Raw genomic sequence first — 20,384 nt, 5'->3', positions numbered from 1 at the left:
ACCCAAGACTCCTTGGAACAGGCACCTGGCTCTGGAGAAAGTGTTTTTATAAGATTTTTGTCTAACTTTTTATTTGTTTTATACTTTGACTTCAATAATTGAGGTAAAATGTACTTTTTTTTATAGACTGCTCACTATTTTGTTTGAGATTAAACATATTTGTCACCTAATTTGTGCCCCTTGCCTTTTAAAAAGGTGCAACCATTAAGCAGAGCCTAAAGTTGTCAAGACATTGACTCAGCTTTGCCTTCATCTGTTAAAATTAAAAACCTACAAAACAATTCTGAGATGGCTGCAGAGTAGGTGGGAATACACTGACCTGCCTCCAGCCCCAAACCAGATTTACAGCTAAAGTATAGAACAATCATCCTTGAGTAACCAACTGAAGCCTAGCTGAACTGATGGGCATTATAGAGGGTAAGTCTCCTTTCACATACCAACAGAGCATGATGCTAAGTGAACTACACCTGTCAGAGCAGGACAATTACCATGTAATTTCACAGATACGTAGAATATAATGAACAAAATTAAATAACAAGACGGAAACAGACACAGACAACACAATGACAATTGTTAGAGGTGAGGGTGATTGTGGGGCTGGGTGAAAAAAGTGAAGGGACTGAGCAAAAAGCAAAACAAAAACCTCATAGACACAGACAACAGCATGGTGATTACCAGAGGGGAAGGGGGTAGGTTAAGTAGAAAAGGATAAAGGGAGAATAAATGGTGATGGAAGAAGACTTGACTTGGGGTGGTGAACACACATTGAAGAGATATTTTTAACCAGGTTAAGACACTATAAGTCTCTCATTTTTATTGGTTGTGTTTTAGTACCAAAATAAAAGTAAAAGTCTGGTTGGAAAGACTGACAGCTGAAGGAAGATAAGTCAAAATGAAATCAGGTTTTCAATATAGTCATCAAGCAAAGGTCAAGGAAGTCTCTTGTGTTACAAGTTCCTTGTGCCGGGCAAGAAGCCTTTGTTTTTGTAATGATGGATTTGGGACTTTTTTGACTTTCTTAGTCTCATGAATACAACTCACTCTCAACGTGGATATCAAAGTACAGAATCGGTGCCTAGATCATCTAACTGGGTGAACATTAAAAGTTCTCCGCACCTTTAATGAGCCTCATGTTATTACTCAAAATTTCTGTCAGCTACTGAATTATTGGGACTAGCCACTAAAAATTACTGTCTTAAGCCTGTTATTAGCAACATAAATGTTAGGGGCAGAATAATAACCATAGCATTATGAGAAGACAGACAATATGTGGCAATGGAGTATATGGAGTGAGAACTAAACTTCTAGCTTCTCACAAAAAATATTTCAAGATGACTCAGTCTGGTGGGGGAAAGGTGGAAGGGCAGAGTTCACCTTCCTTATTTTTCCTTTGATCCTCTGCCTTTTAGAAAATTAGACTACATGGATGTGTATAGCCTTGCCCGAAATGCTTTATTTTTTGTTCATGTATTTAAATTATTCTAAAAGAAAATGGGAATGAGATTTTAGAGAAAATTTAACTAACGTGAATGAATCAGGTTTGTAAAAGGTAGGCTTCTACCCACTGATTGAATTAAATCAAGCAGAAGACAATGAATGACCAACTGGTAGAACTATTTACAAAAATGCACAGTATACTGTTTATTATATTTTCTGATTTATCTGACTGGTTATTAATTCTAGTATCAAAAAGCTGATAATGAAGCTCCCAATCTGCCATCAAATCCTACCTAAGCCACTCATATTTGCTAAACAAATCAGGCTATACTTGTCTTTCTGCATCCAGTGGTTGACATGTTATATAATCTTTCTGGACCCAGTTTTCTCACTACATTACATTGGTTGTGTTAAGATGGTTTTTACTAGTGCTTGGTGTGCTGAGTGGGGAAAAAAAAGCCAACAAAACTTCTTTCCTTTGACCCTACTTACCTCTGTTGTCATCATCACTATTGTCTTCCCATAGCTCTTCATTGCTAGCAGTGGGTTCTGTGACTCATTCCTAGACCTCATAGGGAAGGAGTGTCCATCACCCAAGCTGGTGAAGAAAGGAAGGTCGTGAGCTTTTGCAGCTGAAATAGATTTTTTGTGAGGTAATAACCCTATTAGAAATAAGAAGGGGGTTCTTAGCAAGATTGAAACCCGTTAGCTTAGTGGCTAGAGCCATAGTGGATTAGAATCTTACAATAGCATCATTTAGCTGCTGTAGTTCTTTCAGTTTCTATATTTTGTTTGTTTGTCTGCATCAGTGTTTACTAGGCATGATAAGAAATAAGTTAAATAGTTGTTTACAAATAAAAACATCTTATACATTCATAAAATGCTTTATAAATATAACTTAATTATGATGATCCCAATTTATACCCACTAACTTATTGTTTGCTTCTCAATTTTAAAAAAAAATCAGATTCAGAATCATTGGCTACAGTGGAGATAAGCTGCTGTACATTGGTGATAGATAATATCTGAATGTCCAATTAATTATTTGGCTTTTATGGAAGAAAGGTTGTTAGGAGTTGGGGGGCAGAAGGAGGCATCCCCAAGAGTGCAGATTCTGGGTGCAATTATTTGCATATGGAATCCACTTTATGGATATCTATGCTAACCTAGGACTGCCTCCCGGGTTAATCTCTGGCCACTAACAGATGGGGTACACTGGAGGAAACTGAGTTGGCCCTGGCTAAAGTACATTACAACTTGAATATTTGAGTCTACAAATCTGAATGTATTTGAAATTTGTAAGAGTGACTTTTGCATTATTCATTTGATATGATCTATACCTTTTAACCGGTTTACAAATGTGCTCTATTGATAGTGAACAGATATCAGGCCCTCTGTCCACTTTTAATTGGATTGTTAGTTTGTTTGTTTTTGCTGTTGGCTTGTATGAGTTCTTTGTAAATTTTGGATATTAACCCCTTATCACAAATATCATTGACAAACATCTTCTTCCATTCAGTAGGATGTCTTTCTCTTTTGTTGATGTTTTTCTTTGCTATGCAAACACTTGATATTTTGATGTAGTTGCATTTGTTTATTTTTTCCTTTGTTTCCCTGCCCAAGGAGATATATTAGAAAAAAATATTGCTAAATCTTGAAAATGAAGAGTAAAGTGGGTGGTATCACACTTCCTGATACTAAGTTATACTACAAAGCCATTGTAATCAAAACAGCTTGGTATTGGCATAAGAACAGGCATACATACAGATCAGTGGAACAGAACAGAGAACCCAGAAATAAACCCACACTTCTACGGTGAAGTAATATTTGACAAGGAGGAAAAGTATACAATGGAGTAAAGACAGTCTCTTTAATCAATAGTGTGGGGAAAATTGGACAGGTAGATACAAAAAAAATGAAACTTGACCACCAATTTATACCATTCACAAAAATAAACTCAAAATGGATAATAGGCTTCAATGTAAGTAGTGTAACCATAAAAATCTCGGGGGGAAAAACAGGCGGTAGGCTCTCAGAAATATCTCGAAGCAATATCCTTGCAGATATATATCCTCAGGCAAGGGAAATAAAGGACAAAAAAACAAATGGGTCTATATCAAACTAAAATGATTTGTACAGCAAAAGACATAATTAACAAAATAAAAACAACCCACCCTATGGAACAGGGGTAGTCAACCTTTTTATACCTATCACCCACTTCTGTATCTCTGTTAGTAGTAAAATTTTCTAACTGCCCACCAGTTCCACAGTAATGGTGATTTATAAAGTAGGAAAGTAACTTTACTTTATAAAATTTATAAAGCAGAGTTACAGCAAGTTAAAACATATAATAATAATTACTTACCAAGTACTTTATGTCAGATTTTTGCTAAGTTTGGCAGAATAAATCTTTATAAAACAACTTACTATAGTTAAACCTATCTTTTTATTTATACTTTGGTTGCTCTGCTACCACCCACCATGAAAGCTGGAACACCCACTAGTGGGTGGTAGGGACCAAGTTGGCTACCACTGCTATGGGAGAACATATTTGCTAATACATTTGATACGGTGTTAGTAACCAAAATTTATAAAAAAAAGTTCTAAAATTCAACACCAGGAAGGTAAACAATCCAATTAAAAAATGGGCAAAGGACCTCAATAGACACTTCTCCAAAGAGGACATATAGATGGCCAATAGGCATATGAAATAATACTCAATGTCACTAATCATCAGAGAAATTAAACCGACAATGAGATACCACCTCACACCTGTCAGAATGGTTCCCATTAACAAAACAACATACAGTAAGTGCTGGCGAGGGTGTGGAGAAAAGGGAGGCCTCCTGCACAGCTGGTGGGAATGCAGACTTGTGCAGCCACTGTGGAGAACACTATAGCATTTCCTCAAAAAAATTAAATTTTTTTAAATTTAAGCCTTGTGATCCAGCTCTCCCACTTCTATGAATATATCCTAAGAATCCCAAAACACTGATTCAAAGGAAAATATGCACCCCCATGTTTATTGCAGCTTTGTTTATAATAGCCAAGATCTGGCTATTGTAGATATTGGGCTGATGGACAGCCCAAGTGTCCATCACTGGATGAGTGGATTAAAAAGCTGTAGTACACAACGGAATACTACATGGCTATGAAAAAGAAGGAAATCTTACCTTTTGCAACAGCATGGATGGACCTGGAGATTATTATGCTAAATAAAATAAGCCAGACAGAGAAAGAAAAATACCATAAGATCTCACTTTTACAGTATGTGGAATCTAATGAACACAATAAACTAAGGAACAAAATAGAAACAGTGGCAGGGTCACAAGGAACAGATGGACAGCTGTCTGAGAAAAGGGGAATAAGGGGATGTGATCAAAGAAGGTGAAGGAATTAACCAAATTATATAATCACAGGGATACAGATAACAAGACAGCAAGTCCCATGGGGAAGAGGGGATGGAGATGACGGGAGTGGGGCAACGAGGGTGAAAAGGCAATGGAAAGAGACTTTGCATTGGGTATGGGGGGCATGTTGTGGGGGGTTGAGAGAGTTACATTGAGTAGGACACTTAAAACCATGTTAACACAATAAATTTTAAAAATTAATGTGAAAAAATTTTAATTTAATAAAGAAGTTGAATCTGTATTTAGTGGCCATTTACAATTCTTTTGTGATTTGCCTTTGCCCTTTCTAATTTTTCAAAATTTGGAAATAATTTTTTATTCCTGAATACATTAGTCCTTCTTGTATTATACTGTATGGGAATTAAGAACCACTAATAATATGTAATAATAATAATGTTGAATAAATGCTATGAACACTAAAAGAAAAAAGAAAAAAAGAAATCCATATGCCTGACCAGGCAGTGGCGCAGTGAATACAGCATTGAACTGGGACTTGGAGGACCCAGGTTCAAAACCCCAAGGTCACCAGCTTGAGTGCAGGCTCATCTGGTTTGAGCAAAGTTCACCAGCTTAAACCCAAGGTTGCTGGCTTGAGCAAAGGGTCACTTGGTCTGCTGTAGCCCCCCTGGTCAAGGCACATATGAGAACACAATCAGTGAACAACTAAGGTGCCGCAATGAAGAATTGATGCTTCTCATCTATCTCCCTTCCTGTCTGTTTGTCCCTATCTGTCCATCTCTCTGTCTCTCTCTGTCTCTGTCAAAAACAAAAAAAGAAATCCATACACCTACGGTCAATTATTTTTTTACAATCACTCATGACTATTTAATGGGAAAGGATAGTTTCTTATCCAAATGATATTGGAATAACTGCATAGCCACATGCAAAAGAAAGCAGGAGTCATACCTCACACCATATACAAAAATCAATTCACAATAGATCAAAAACCAAAATGTAACAGCTAACACTATATAACACTTAGAAGAAAACACAGGGATAATTATCTATGGCAATGGATTCTTAGATATGATACCAAAAGCACAGGCAACAAAAGAAAATACAGATAAATTAAATTTATCAAAATTAAAACCTGTGCATGTATCAAATGATAATATCAAGAAAGAGAAATGGCACCTTGTTGAATCGGAGAAAATATTTGCAAATAACTTATCTGATAAGAATCGGGCATTCAGACTATATAAAGAAATCTTACAGTTCAACAACAACAAAATAACTCAATTTTAAAAGGGCAATGGACTTGAATAGACATTTCTTTAAAAGAAGATATACAAATGGCCAACACACACATGAGAAGATGTTCAACACCACTAATCATCAGAGATAAACAAATAAAAATCATGAGATGCTACTCCGTACACTCTATGATGTCTGTAATAAAAATGGAAAACAAGTGTTGGTGAGGATATAGAGAAATTGGAACCCGCTTAATATTACAGGTAGGGAATGTCAAATTGTGCAACCATTGTGGAAATTATTTTGGAAGTTCCTTAAGAAGTTAAACAGGAAATATAGCCCAGCAATTTCCACTCCTCTCCCTGTTATTTACTCAAAAGAACTGAAAATAAGTATTCAAACAAAAATATTTGTATAAATACTTGTTGATAACAGCACTATTCAGAATAGACAAAAGGTGGAAACAACCCAAAGTCCATCAACTAATGGATGGATAAAGTGTCGTATGGACATTAAATGAGGTACTATATAGTAAGGTGACCAATTTTTCTACAGTGAAAAGGAGGACAAAAATAAATTGAAGAAAACAATATCATAAATAAAAGAAACATTTTATTCATTGCAACAATAATACACTATAATATGATAAATGCATAATAAAAACATTTGTCACATCTTATATTGTAATTATGCTTATATGCCTATTAATTTTTAATAATTGTAAGAAAAGTACTCATTTAGATACAAATACGTCACATCACATTTGACACTGCGTTGCTCGAATACAGACATTTACAGATTAGTCTTCAATATCAAAAAGGAGGAAATGTAGGAGGATACTTTTTGAGGCAGGATGATACTTACAAAAGACGGATTGTCCTCCCTAAAGGAGGACTATTGGTCACCTTAATACAGCCATAAATAAAAATGAATGAAGTACTGTTCCATACTACAATGTGGATGGATGGACTTCAAAAATATTATGCAAATTGAAATAATCCAGACATAAATGGACACATATTGTATTTTATAATGCCATTTTTGTAAAACATCTAAAATAGGTAAATCCATAGTGATAAATCACAGACTAATGACTGGTAGAGATTGGAGAGAGGGGGAAATGGAGAGTGACTGTTTAATGACAATGAGGTTTCCTTTTAGAGTGATATTAGCACGGTGTACAACATTGTGAATGCACTAAAAATCACTGGACACTTTAAAAATCGTTATTTTGTTATGTGAATTTTACCTCAAAAAGTGGATACTGTTCATTTTCTCCTTGTCTAAAAGTCTAAACTGTTTATCTTCTTGAACCAAACAGAATCCCTTATTCTTCATTAATAATAGTAATAACGAACCCTGACTGGATAGATTGTCAGCCCAGCGTATGGATGTCCTGGGTTTGATTCCTGGTCAGAGCAAATAGGAGAAGCAAACATCTGCTCTCCCCTGCCTCCCCCTTCTCTTCCTCTTTCCCTTCCACAGGCACTGCTAGGTTGGTCTCAGGATCGCTCCATTGGAGAGCGAAAACCTCAGGTGCTAAAAGTAGCTCAATACTTGAGCATCAGCCCCAGATGGGTTTGCCGGGTGGACCCCAGTCAAGCAACTTGCAAGAGTCTGCCTCACTATCTCCCCTTGTCTCACCTAAAAAAAATAATAATAATAACAATTTACTATATAATGAGCTCATACAATATGTTTTCAGTGGAGACATTTTTCATGTACCATATTATTTTAAAATCTCACAACAATAATGTTATACTGGCACATACTAGATGCTAATCAAGTATGTGTGGTAACAATGAACAAGCATACAAGTAAGATTTATGTGAGGCAACTGAAGTTGAGAATTTCCTCAACTTTCCCACAGGTCTTCTGGTTATTTAATGGCAGAATTCACACTCTGAGAACTGTAAAATGAAAATGCCAATTTTGGCTTCAGTTCTAACTTCCCATTAGAGAGAAAGAACATCAGGTTCTATGTCTGGGAAAAAAGGTAAGTCCTTTATATTACTTTTTGAGTCATATTGAAGTTCATACCTGTTAATTTGATTGTGTTGCTTTGATATCAGATAGGCTTAATATCCAATTCTCTGTTAATTTAGTAAATGTGTGATTTTAGGAAAATTTGATTGAATCTTTCTGAAACCCAGGTGTCTAATTTGTTAAAGATTGTAAAATGAGGATGATAGAATGAACCAGAATTGAAAGTAAACGCTATCTTACTCTGCGGGTTTTTTAAATAACAGTAACTGAAGGGAAGGGGGGAGGGCGATATGGGGAGGGGGGCAAAGGAGATGTTGAGGGGAATACGGGGGAGGGGGGATGCATTTGGGGCAACACTAGAATCTATGTAAACATAATAAATTAAAGTCAATAAAAAAAAGACATTGCCAAAATTAATAAAAAATAACAGTAACTGGTGCAAAATGTTAAGGAAACATTGTTCAGGTCAAATGACATACATCTGCAAGTTACATTTGACCGGTGAGTCAAAGTTTTGACCTTTGTATTAGTTGAGAGGAGGCATATAATTAAGATATTGTGGTGGTTAGCCTGACCAGGTGGTGGCGCACTGGATAAAGCGTTGGACTGGGACACGGAGGACCCAGGTTCAAAACCCTGAGTTTGCTGGCTTAAGCACCAGCTCATCTGGTTTGAGCAAGTCTCACCAGGTTGAGCCCAAGGTGGCTGGCTTGAGCAAGGGGTCACTCGGTCTGCTGCCCCCCCCCCCCCCGTCAAGGCACATATAGAAAAGCAATCAATGAACAATGAAGGTGACGCAATGAAGAACGGATGCTTCTCATCTCTCTCCCTTCCTGTCTGTCTTTCCCTATCTGTCCCTCTCTCTGTTTCTGTAACACACACACAAATAAAAATAATAGAAATCAAACTTCAGGGAGCATGTGTTTTGTTCCCTCTTTTGGGGTCATGCTGTTCCACTAGCTAAATAAATCTTACTTCCTTCATCAAGTTGTCTGGGTGTTTTTGTCCTCCTTTGATCCTGCAACAGTGTGAAAATGCACCTTAGCATCTCATGACTTAGTCCACGGACTGGACACTTCCTCCTTCTCTTCTTCCATTCCCCCTAAATTAGCTTAGTCCATTTTCAGAATAAATAAACATATTGATATGGGAAAAAATAGGGGAGACTAGGAACAGCTTGAGAATAGGGTGTGTGAAGAAGAAATGTTGGGTGTGAGACTGAGAATATAGGGTGAGGGCAGGGTTTTGAAGGTCCTTATATGCTCAGACAGGGTGTGTGGACATAATCCTGTAAAACAGTTTACGAACAGACATTACAGGTTTTGTGACAATAGGATGACATCATCCGGCATGTACCGTATTTTTCGCTCCATAAGACGCACCTGACCATAAGAGGCACCTAGGGTTTTAAGGAGGAAAATAAGAAAAAAATATTCTGAACCAAATGCTGTGTTAAAATATTTAATAAAATATACCACAATAATATTTCAACAATGTAAACTCAACAGCAGTATTAACAACCATTAGCACTGTTATTAACATATGAGAAGATACTTTAATGTTCAAATACTCTTCTAGTTGTCTGGGAACCTGCAGCTGCTAAAAAATAATGAACATTCACTCCACAAGAAACACGGGCATTTCCCCCTTCACTTTTGGGGGAAAACAGTGCATCTTATGGAGCGAAAAATACGGCATTTTGTAAAGGAACTGGCAGCATTTCGAAGAGGAGTATGGCCTGGATGCAGACCAATTAGGGAAGCAGTTGAATTCAACAAATATTTGTGGAAGTGGTCTCTTTGTGTTAGGCCAAATTTAGTATTAAAAGAAGAACAATTGGAGACCTTATTCCCAAGAAGCTCTTGTCCTCATCAGTGCAATAAGTGTTCAATGACAAAGAGAAGTACAGCAAGCTTTTGACATTTATGCTTATGATACTCGCTGTCTAATGATTTTGGACGTGGAGAAATTTGTGAATTTGCTGAGAACCATGATTGATTCACATTCTCTTTGACTGCAGTGTGGGAGCAAGGATTTCAACAATGTTGCTCTCTGTTCTTCATTCATGATTATATATGCAGTACATTTCCAGAAGGGAGAGAGCTTCATTTTGTGGGATTTTTTTCAGAGTAAGTTAATTTGAAGGCTGTATTACTAAATTAATGAAATGCAGACTCTTGACAGTTGCAATATTTTAATAGCCCAATAAATTATTTGAGCCCTAAGGTTCTGATATGGATAATTAAATATTATGTTTTTTTCAGGTTGATTGAGATAAAATTGACAAATGTATATTTAAACTGTGTATCATCATGATTTGTTGTACACATATATTGTATATCTGAAATGATTACCACAGTCAAGCTAATTAATACATCCATCACCTTGCAGACTTACCATTTTTTGACAATTTTAATTGACATATATTTGACATGTAACACTGTATAAGCTTAAGATTATTAGAACATATTGATTTGACACATTTATAACTGCACTATGATTGCAATTGTAGCATTAAGTAAAACCTCTATTACATCATATAATTATAATTTCCTCTAGTGTTGGAAACAAGATCTAGTCTCAAACTAAAATGAAAAAGAAAACCTAGTCTCTTAACAAGTTTAATGTTTATAGTACAATGTTGTTGTCTATAATCACTGAATTGTGTAGTAGATCTCCAGGACTTATTTATCTACTAAAGGCAAGTATGTACCCTTAACATCTCGCATTTTCTCAATCCCTAACCCATGGTAACTACCATTTTACTCTGCATTTAAGATTTCAGGGTTTTTTTTCCCTCTTAACAGTTTTTGGTCAGTTCTCTGACTCTATGGGGCTATTTCTATTTTGTTTGTTAGTTTATTTTGTTCATTAGGTTCCACATATAAGTAAAATTATATGGTATTTGTGTATTTCTTGTTCTCTGACTGACTTATTTCACTTGTCATAATACGCTCCAGGTCCATGAAGGGATTAAGAAAGAAAGAGAAGGCCCTGGCTGGTTGGCTCAGTGGTAGAATATCAACCTGGCGTGTGGATGGCCCAGGTTTGATTCCTGGTCAGGGCACACAGGAGAAGTACCCATCTGCTTCTCCACCCTTCCCCCTCTTGCTTCTCTCTCTTCCTTCCTTCCTCTCCCCTCCCCCATAGCCAAGGCTCGTTTGGAGCCAGTTGGCCCCAGGTGCTGAGGATGGCTCCATGGCCTCTGCCTCAGGTTCTAAGAAGAGCTCAGTTGCTGAGCAACTGAACAATGCCCCAGATGGGCAGAGCATTGCTCCCTACTGGGCTTGCTGGGAGAATCCTGGTTGTGGTACATGTAGGAGTCTGTCTCTGCCTCCCTTCTTTTCACTGCATAAAAAAAAAGAAAAGAAAAAAGGAAAAAAACTCAAAGACAACAGTATGGTGATTAATTACCAAAGGGAAAGGGAATGGGAGGAGGAAGAAGAGGGTAAAGAGGGGATAAATGGTCACCTAAGGAGACATTATTGGGGTGGTGAGCACACAATACACAGTAAAGAATATATAGAATTTTATACTTGAAACCAAATTACTTTTATTAACTAATGTTGCTACTGTGCAGCTTACTACTTTCATGTAGTCTTATTTATTTTTGCTTTTACATCCCTTTTGGGAGGCTCAAGGTCACAAAAAGCCACTCTGACACCAAGGACCAAAAGATTAGTGCCTATGTTTTCTTCTATGTATTTTATTGTTTCAGGTCTTATGTTCAAATCTTTAGTCCATTTTGAGTTAATTTTTTGTGAGTGACAGAGACAGAGAGACAGAAAGAGAGAGGGACAGACAAGAAGGGAGAGAGGCCCTGGCCAGTTGGTTCAGCGGTAGAGCGTCGGCCTGGCGTGCGGGGGGACCCGGGTTCGACTCCCGGCCAGGGCACATAGGAGAAGCGCCCATTTGCTTCTCCACCCCCCCCCCCTCCTTCCTCTCTGTCTCTCTCTTCCCCTCCCGCAGCCAAGGCTCCATTGGAGCAACCATGGCCCGGGCACTGGGGATGGCTCCTTGGCCTCTGCCCCAGGTGCTAGAGTGGCTCTGGTCATGGCAGAGCGACGCCCCGGAGGGGCAGAGCGTCGCCCCTGGTGGGCGTGCCGGGTGGATCCCGGTCGGGCGCATGCGGGAGTCTGTCTGACTGTCTCTCCCCGTTTCCAGCTTCAGAAAAATAAAAAAAATAAAAAAATAAAAAAAAGAAGAAGGGAGAGAGATGATAAGCATCAATTCTTTGTTGTGGCACCTTAGTTGTTCATTGATTGCTTTCTCATATGTGCCTTGACCAGGGGGCTATAGCAGAGCGAGTAACCTCTTGCTCAAGCCAGCAACCTTGGGCTTCAAGCCAGTGACCTTGGGCTCAAGCCAGATGAGCCCATGCTCAACCAGCAACCTTGGGGTTTCAAACCTGGGTCTTCTGCATCCCAGTCCAATGCTTCATCCACTGCACCACCACCTGGTCAGGCTGAAATTTTTTAGTCTGTAGTGTATGTTAGTAATTTTGGGAAATTTTTAGCTATTATTTTTTTCAGATTGTTCTCCTGTTTTGTTTTGTTTTTCTTCTCTCTTCTACTTAAAAGGTTCCAATGACATGTATTACACCATTTGTTATTGTCCCACAGTGCTTGCATATTTTGTGCTATTTTTCTCCTCTTTTTTCTCCTAGTATTTCAGATTGGGTATTTTCTATTGGCTGGTCTTTAAGATTAGTAATGTGTTTCTTCAACTGTAGTGAGTATATTAATGAGCCCATCAAAGACAATCTAATTTCTGATTTTATGTTTTATATTTCTGGTGTCTGTATTTTATTCTTTCTTATATATTTTTTTCTCTCTGATAAAAACACTGATATAATCTTTCATGATTTCTAATTTTTTCAATAGAGCTTTTAACACAGGCCTTTCAAAGTTTCTCAACCTCAGCATAACATACATACTCAGCCAAATAATTCTGTTGTAAGGTGCTGTTTCATACCTTGTAAGATGTTTAGCATGTTTAGCATCATCTCTGTCCTCTACCCAATAGATGCCTATGGCACATCTCATGAAAATGATAAATACCTCCAACCATTTCCAAATATTCTCTGTGGGCATAACTGCCCTCCTTTGAGAACCACTGCTTAAGTATGTTAGCCATAGTTGTTTTAAATTCCCTTTCTGATAGCTCTAACTGCCATGTTATATCTGAGTATGCATCAAATGATTTCTTTGTCTCTTCAGACTGTTTTTTCATGCTTTTTGTTATGCCACATGATTTTTTGTTGTTGTTGAAAGATTAACATATATAGAATAGTATGTACTAAGATAAATTATTTATCCTTTAAGATTAGCATGCTTTTTCTTCTTCTGTGCCTTTAGTGTGGATGTTTGCATTGATCTGGTCAGGATTTACACTAGATATAAAATGTATTTAGTTGCTATGGTTGCCAGAGTTGGAATTTGTTGCTATGGTTATCACACTTGGATTTTGTTGTTGCTATGGGAACAAGAGATTTCAAAATCCTCTAGTAATACCTTGTTTTTGTCTTTATTCTTGGCCCTTTTTGTTCCACATAGTCTGTCTCCTGACATTTTTCTAGATGTACTCCACTGTAATATTTACTTGAGATTTGTTAGCCCGGTGAGGAGGAGGTGTGTGAAAGTGATATTCTCTCTTATTTCTACTAAGCTTCAGTTTTAGGCAAATATTTTGAACTAAGGTTTTCAGGTATGTTCTTCATAAGTATTCATAACCTTCCTACAAATCTAAATGCCTCTAGGAAGATAAATATGGGCACACATTTGGTGGTTGTCTCCATTCCTTTTATTCACCTGGAATGAGTTTCCACTAGTGCACTATACGAAAGATAAATTCTTTTATTCTATAAAGCAGATGAATGGGGTAAGATGTTTGTCTAGGTTGATTTTAGCAATTACCCTTGTTCTTTTTCTCCAGCCAGAAACATGAAGGAACTTACTCAGGATTTTCTTCAATATTACCTATGGGGTTTCTAGGTGGGGGAAACTCCTGCAAAGGGGTGAAAACACACGTGTTCCTGAGGTCCCCAGGGGCTTTATGTTCTGATGCTAGTCCACAATTGGCCTTTAGCAGTTGACTAAATACTTCTTGTTTAACCTTCCTACAGTTTACATGGTATTCAGTGACATCTATTCTGGGTAGACAAAAATAATCAAATTCTGGTTTTCTATAGAGGTAATTCTCCAGATTTCAGGCCAGTTGTCTTGCCCTTAGTTCAGTTCACTGATAAGCTCAAGGAAAGGTGTTAATTTACATTTTGTCCAGCATTTTTCCTGTTGTATGGCTCAAAGTGATGCTCCCTCCCCTCTGAAAGCTGTCAGTCTGTTCTCTGTATATATGACTTTGTTTCTGTTTTGTCCTTTAAATTCTACATATAAGTTAAATCATATTGTTTTTCTCTTCTCTGTGTTGTGGATATACTGCTGCTGATTGTCTGAAAAGGTCTTCATTTCGTCTTTATTGTTTTGAGAGTTGTTTTTTTTCCCCCTGGACATAGAATTCTAGGTGGACAGTCTTTTATCTTTCAGTACTTGTATTAGAGTAAGCCAGAGAAAAATAGCCAATACAATATGTGATATATAGATAAATAGATGATAGATAGATATATGATAGATAGATAGATAGATAGATAGATAGATAGATAGATCATTGATAGATTTTAAGGATTTGGGGGCAGTCATACAATTATAGTTCCTTTCTGCCCAGTGGAAGTTAGTCTTTGTTCTGTTAAGGCCATCAACTGATTTGATAAGATCTACATTATGGAGGGCAAACTACTTCACTGAAAGTTTACCAATTGAAATATTAATATCACCCCCAAAAAGTATCCTCACAGAAACATAAAAAATGTTTGACCAAATGTCTGTGTATTGTGGCCCAACTAAATTGACATACAAAATTAACCATCACAAAAAAAAATTAACTGCCACATTACTTTAAAGATGTTGATGCACTGTTTTTTTATTGACATTCTTTCTAATGAGACATCTACTGTCATCTTTATATTTATTCCTCTGTATATCACATATCTTTTTCCTCTGGGTGCTTTTAAGATTTTTTTCACTTGTTTAGAACAATATGATATGATAAGCCTTTGCTTTTACAGCTTTATGATGTGGTACTTAGGGTTTGTTTAGCTCCTTTCATCTATTTTTATCAAATTTGGAAAACTTTTGGCAATATTCTTCAAGTATATTTCATGCTTTACCCTCTCACTTCCTTCTAGGACTATAATTGCATGTATATTAGGACTATTGAAATTTTACCTCAGCTTAATGATGCTTTGTTGTTGTTAAACCAATTTTCTTCACTGGTCTTTTCCTCTGCAAGGCAGAAGTTGTTATTAGTATCCATTGTATTTTTTATCTTAGTTGTTGTTTTCATTTCTATTAGTGTTAATTTTTTTTTAGAATAGTCTTCTTTAACTCTATTTAACTTTTAAAAGATAGAATACAGGTAAAATAACTTAAATATCCTTATCTCCTAATCTTTTTTCTTTATTTTATTGCTTTTGTTTTTGTTTTTAGTGAGAGAAAGAGAGACAGGGACAGACAAGAAGGGAGAGAGAGTTGCCAGACCTGTGGTGGCACAGTGGATAAAGCGTTGACCTGGAAATGCTGAGGTCGCTGGTTCGAAACCCTGGGCTTGCCTGGTCAAGGCACATATGGGAGTTGATGCTTCCAGCTCCTCCCCCCCCCCCCCTGTCTCTCCTCTGTCTCTCCCTCTCCTCTCTAAAATAAATTAAAAAAAATTAAAAAAAAAAAGGGAGAGAGATGAGAAGCATCAACTCATAGTTGCGGCTCCTTAATTGTTCATTGATTGCTTTCTTGTATGTGCCTTGACTGGGGGGCTCCAGCTAAAACAGTGACCCCTTGCTCAAGCCAGCGACCTTGGGCTTAAGCTAGCGACCTTGGGGTCATGTCTATCATCCCATGCTCAAGCCAGATGAGTCCATGCTCAAGCCAGTGACCTTGGGGTTTGAAACCTGGATCCTCATCATCCCAGGCCAATGCTCTATCCACTGCACCACCGCCTGATCATGCTGACTAATTTATATGTGTGTGTGTGTGTGTGTGTGTGTGTGTGTGTGTGTGTGTGTGAGAGAGAGAGAGAGAGAGAGAGAGAGAGAGAGAGAGATATTTCCTACTTCACTGTATGCCTGGTACTTTTTTTATTGGATGGCTGACATTGTCAATATTACCATTTAGATGCTGACTTTTTTACTTCTACAAATATTATTGAGCATTACTTTATGATATGGTTAAGTTACATGAACATTTGAGTTTTTCTGGTTTTGTTTTTATTATTTGTTAGGTAGGACCACAGCATGGTTTATTCTTGGAATAATTATCCCTCACTACTGAGTCAAAACTATTCTGAGTATTTTACCCACTACACCATGAATTATGTGATTTTTTAGTCTAGATGCTTGGAAGAAACACTATGTCTGAGGGAGTGCTAGTTACTCTATCACCTTAAATTTTTTATTTGGTTTGTTTTTCTGCTTTGGGAACTTCCTTCCCATGCAAGTATTGATCATCAATCTGTTATATACTTGAGTAGAACCTTTGGTTGATATCTTTTATACTCTTTCTGTGTAGTAAGCTTTCTCCTCTTCGTTAATCTGTTTCTCAAATTCTGGTTGCCATGTTTTCTCCTGGCTCTCAGCTTCATTTCTTCAACTCTGGGAGATCCTGCAAGGCATGGTTCCATATTACAACAGTGAAGCTTAGAATCTCTTTCAGGAAAATAAGTTGATACAATGATAGGTCTCACTTTACTTCATGATTCTCACTCCGACTTCACTGTATTTAACTGCCTGATTTGTTTCCTTTTTAAATGATCATTCTACATATTTTGTCTATTTTATTTTTATATTAATTTTAATGGGGTGATATTGATAAATCAGGGTACATATGTTCAGAGAAAACATCTCCAGATTATTTTGACATTTGATTATGCTGCATACCTCACCCAAAGTCAGATTGTCTTCCATCACCTTCTATCTGGTTTTCTTTGTGCCCCTCCCCTCTGCTTCCCCCCCCCTTCCCCCACCCCGGTTACCATCACATTCTTGTCCATGTCTCTGAGTCTCATTTTTATGTCCCATCTATGTGTGGAATCATATAGTTCTTAGCTTTTTCTGATTTACTTATTTCACTCCATATAATGCTATCAAGGTCCATCCATGTTATTGTAAATGATCCGATGTCATCATTTCTTATGGCTGAGTAGTATTTCATAGTATATACGTACCAAAGCTTTTTAATTCACTCGTCCACTGATGGACACTTGGGCTGTTTCCAGATCTTTGCTATTGTGAACAATGCTGCCATAAACATGGGGGTGCATTTCTCCTTTTGGAACAGTTCTATGGTGTTCTTGTGGTATATTCCTAAAAGTGGGATAGCTGGGTCAAAAGGCAGTTCGATCTTTAATTTTTTGAGGAATCTCCATACTGTTTTCCACAGTGGCTGCACCAGTCTGCATTCCCACCAGCAGCGCAATAAGGTTCCCTTTTCTCCACATCCTCACCAGCACTTATTCTGTGTTGTTTTGCTGATGAGCACCATTCTGACTGGTGAGAGGTGATATCTCATTGTGGTTTTAATTTGCATTTCTCTAATGATTAGTGATGTTGAGAATTTTTTCATATGCCTATTGGCCATCTGTATGTCCTCTTTGGAGAAGTGTCTATTCATTTCTTTTGCCCATTTTTTGATTGGATTGTTTGTCTTCCTGGTGTTGAGTTTTACAAGTTCTTTATAAATTTTGGTTATTAATCCCTTATTAGACATATTGTTGAATATGTTTTCCCAATGTGTAGTTTTTCTTTTTATTCTGTTCTTATTGTCTTTAGCTGTGCATATTTTGTGTATTTTAAAAAGAATTGTCTTAGTAAAGAAAATAAATCTGACCACCAGTAATCCATCCTGACCAGAAACACAAATCTCACATATATATTTCTTGTGTATATTAGCATGGGTGCATATAAAAAAATACTGTAGACAGCTAAATCTGTCCACAAGAGCAGCATTAGCAGAGCCTAGTGAGTCACCACATCTACCATAATTTTCCCACAGAAGTGATGTCAGTATAAAGTAGGTGGGTAAAACCCATTTCTTGATCATAAACAGTGAACCAATCTACCAGTGGCAGTGAGAACAGTAGAACTCAGGCTTTTTTCCAACTATGGGCACTGGAAGTCATGGGCTAATCTACCCAACACAGTGGCAACAGAACAACCAGATAGGCCCACTAATTTATGTGTCAAATCCACTAAAAGTGGTAGGCCCCTCTGTTTAGTATCAACAGTGACAATAGGCCTGTAATCTCCGACCCCTCCATCCAGTGTGACAGGGAACTATTCAGAACCAGTAGTTCCTGGCCTTCCATGAAGTGGTAGAAGAAGATTCAAGTCAAGTATCTTGTGGATTTCCACCTAGTGGCAGAAGAGAACCAGGTCACTAACTCCTAGCCCTTCCTCTAGAGGCAGAAGGTCAATCAATGTCAAGTGGAAAACTAGATTTTACAGCATTGGGACAAATTTCTGTTCTTACCAGTCCGTATATGGCTTCTTCTGTAAATCCTTGGTTACAATATTTCAGTTCAGCTAGCCTTCCATTGGTTACTCAGGTTGACTGCTCTGTACTTTAGCTGTAAATCTGGTCTACGGCCATACCACCCTGAACACGCCCGATCTCATCTGATCTTGGAAGCTGTAAATCTGGTTTTGGGCTGGAGGAAGGTCAGTGTGTTCCCATGACAGAATCTACTTTAGAATTGCACTGAAGTAAAAAGTGTTTTAAGTTATTTAACTTTATCTAAAATTTCCCATTCCGTAAGCTGTAGCTATAGTGATTTAAAGTATAAATGTTTATTGTTCTTATCATTGAGGTTTTAGAGGTGTTTATATGATATGTAATCAATGAGTAAAGAATGTGTCTTTCTTTTCTTTACATAAAATGCAGAGTTCAATTGTGCAATGTCAGTTTTAGTAGGAGTTACAAAAAAAACTACATCTTAGTTCCTCAAATACCCACATCACTCCTGCATAATAAGTAACACTTAAGATTTTATACATTCTAAAACACAATCAGATTCATTTGTGTGTAAATCAGACATTATGTATTTAATTCTATTGAGTTAAGCTTTATATACTTAACTTTATATTCTCTAGTAAAATATCAACTTAAAAGTCTCTGATTTAGAGTGAACACTAAGCATTTAAAACAATTACTTTGGTATAGTTCACTGTCTCCCAGTATTTGAGCAGTTTCTCAGTATTATTTCTTCATTTTAGTTCAAATAAAATAACAAAATGGCAGACATATGTGCCACTGAAAATCCCTGATTTAGGAGTAACCTGGCACCCTCATCCTTCCAGAACATAAGTGCTAACTAAAAAATAAGGTTTTTAATCTGTAAGTGGAGATGAAATTAACTATCCCTAAAACCACCTCTTACTCCATAATGGATGGAAGGGTTAAGCTGGACTTTAGTCACCAATATTCCCTAGAGGTGTCACTTAGATGAACTCAAATTCTAGTATTTATAGGAAGTCACTTAACTATTTATACAGTGTCCAAAAATTAAAGTATGCCAGATATTTTAGAAAGGGTGTCATTTAAAAAAATTACTTTTCCAAAGACATTATTGAAAGAGTTATATTACATTAATTGATAGGACATTTACAACACCAGAAAAAATTAAGCACTACCAAATATGTTTCAACCAACATGTCAGAATGTCTAATTCATAAGAATTTTTCTAACAGTCACCCTGCACTCCTGAATGTGTTACAATAGGGGGAGACTGAGGGACAGACAAAAATAGTAAACAAATATAGGTTATGAGGTTATAGAAATCACTGTGGAGAAACATTAATCAGAACAAAGAAGCTAGATGGTACTGAATTTTGCATTGGGGCTTGCTACTTCATGTAGTGTCCAGAGAAGAAGGCCTCAGGAGTCCATATTCTTACAACATGTTACATCTAGAAGAAGGGTGATAATTTTTGGAATATTTCAGAAAAGGGTTAGAATCAAATATTAAGTGTAAAAATTTTACAGAAATGGGGAAACTATATGCTTGTAATCTCTGATGCTTGGATATAGAGGAAAAAATAGGAAGGAAGTCTACAAAATAAAATTTATTTTTTGAGTACAAAAATTACTGAATTGATCAGAAGTTTTTAGCCACAAGTCCAATAAAACTGTAGTATGCACTCTATTTGTGTAAGCTGAAACTGTTGTGAAAAAGGAATAAAATAAGCAGGAGTTACAAGGTAGCCACTTGACTACTAAAAATCATACTTCTTCCATAAGTTTCTTCATCGAG

Source organism: Saccopteryx leptura, chromosome X, assembly GCF_036850995.1.
Source record: "Saccopteryx leptura isolate mSacLep1 chromosome X, mSacLep1_pri_phased_curated, whole genome shotgun sequence".
Taxonomy (NCBI): Eukaryota; Metazoa; Chordata; class Mammalia; order Chiroptera; family Emballonuridae; genus Saccopteryx; species Saccopteryx leptura.
The sequence above is the reverse complement of the archived record's forward strand: the minus strand, read 5'-3'. Positions refer to the sequence as shown.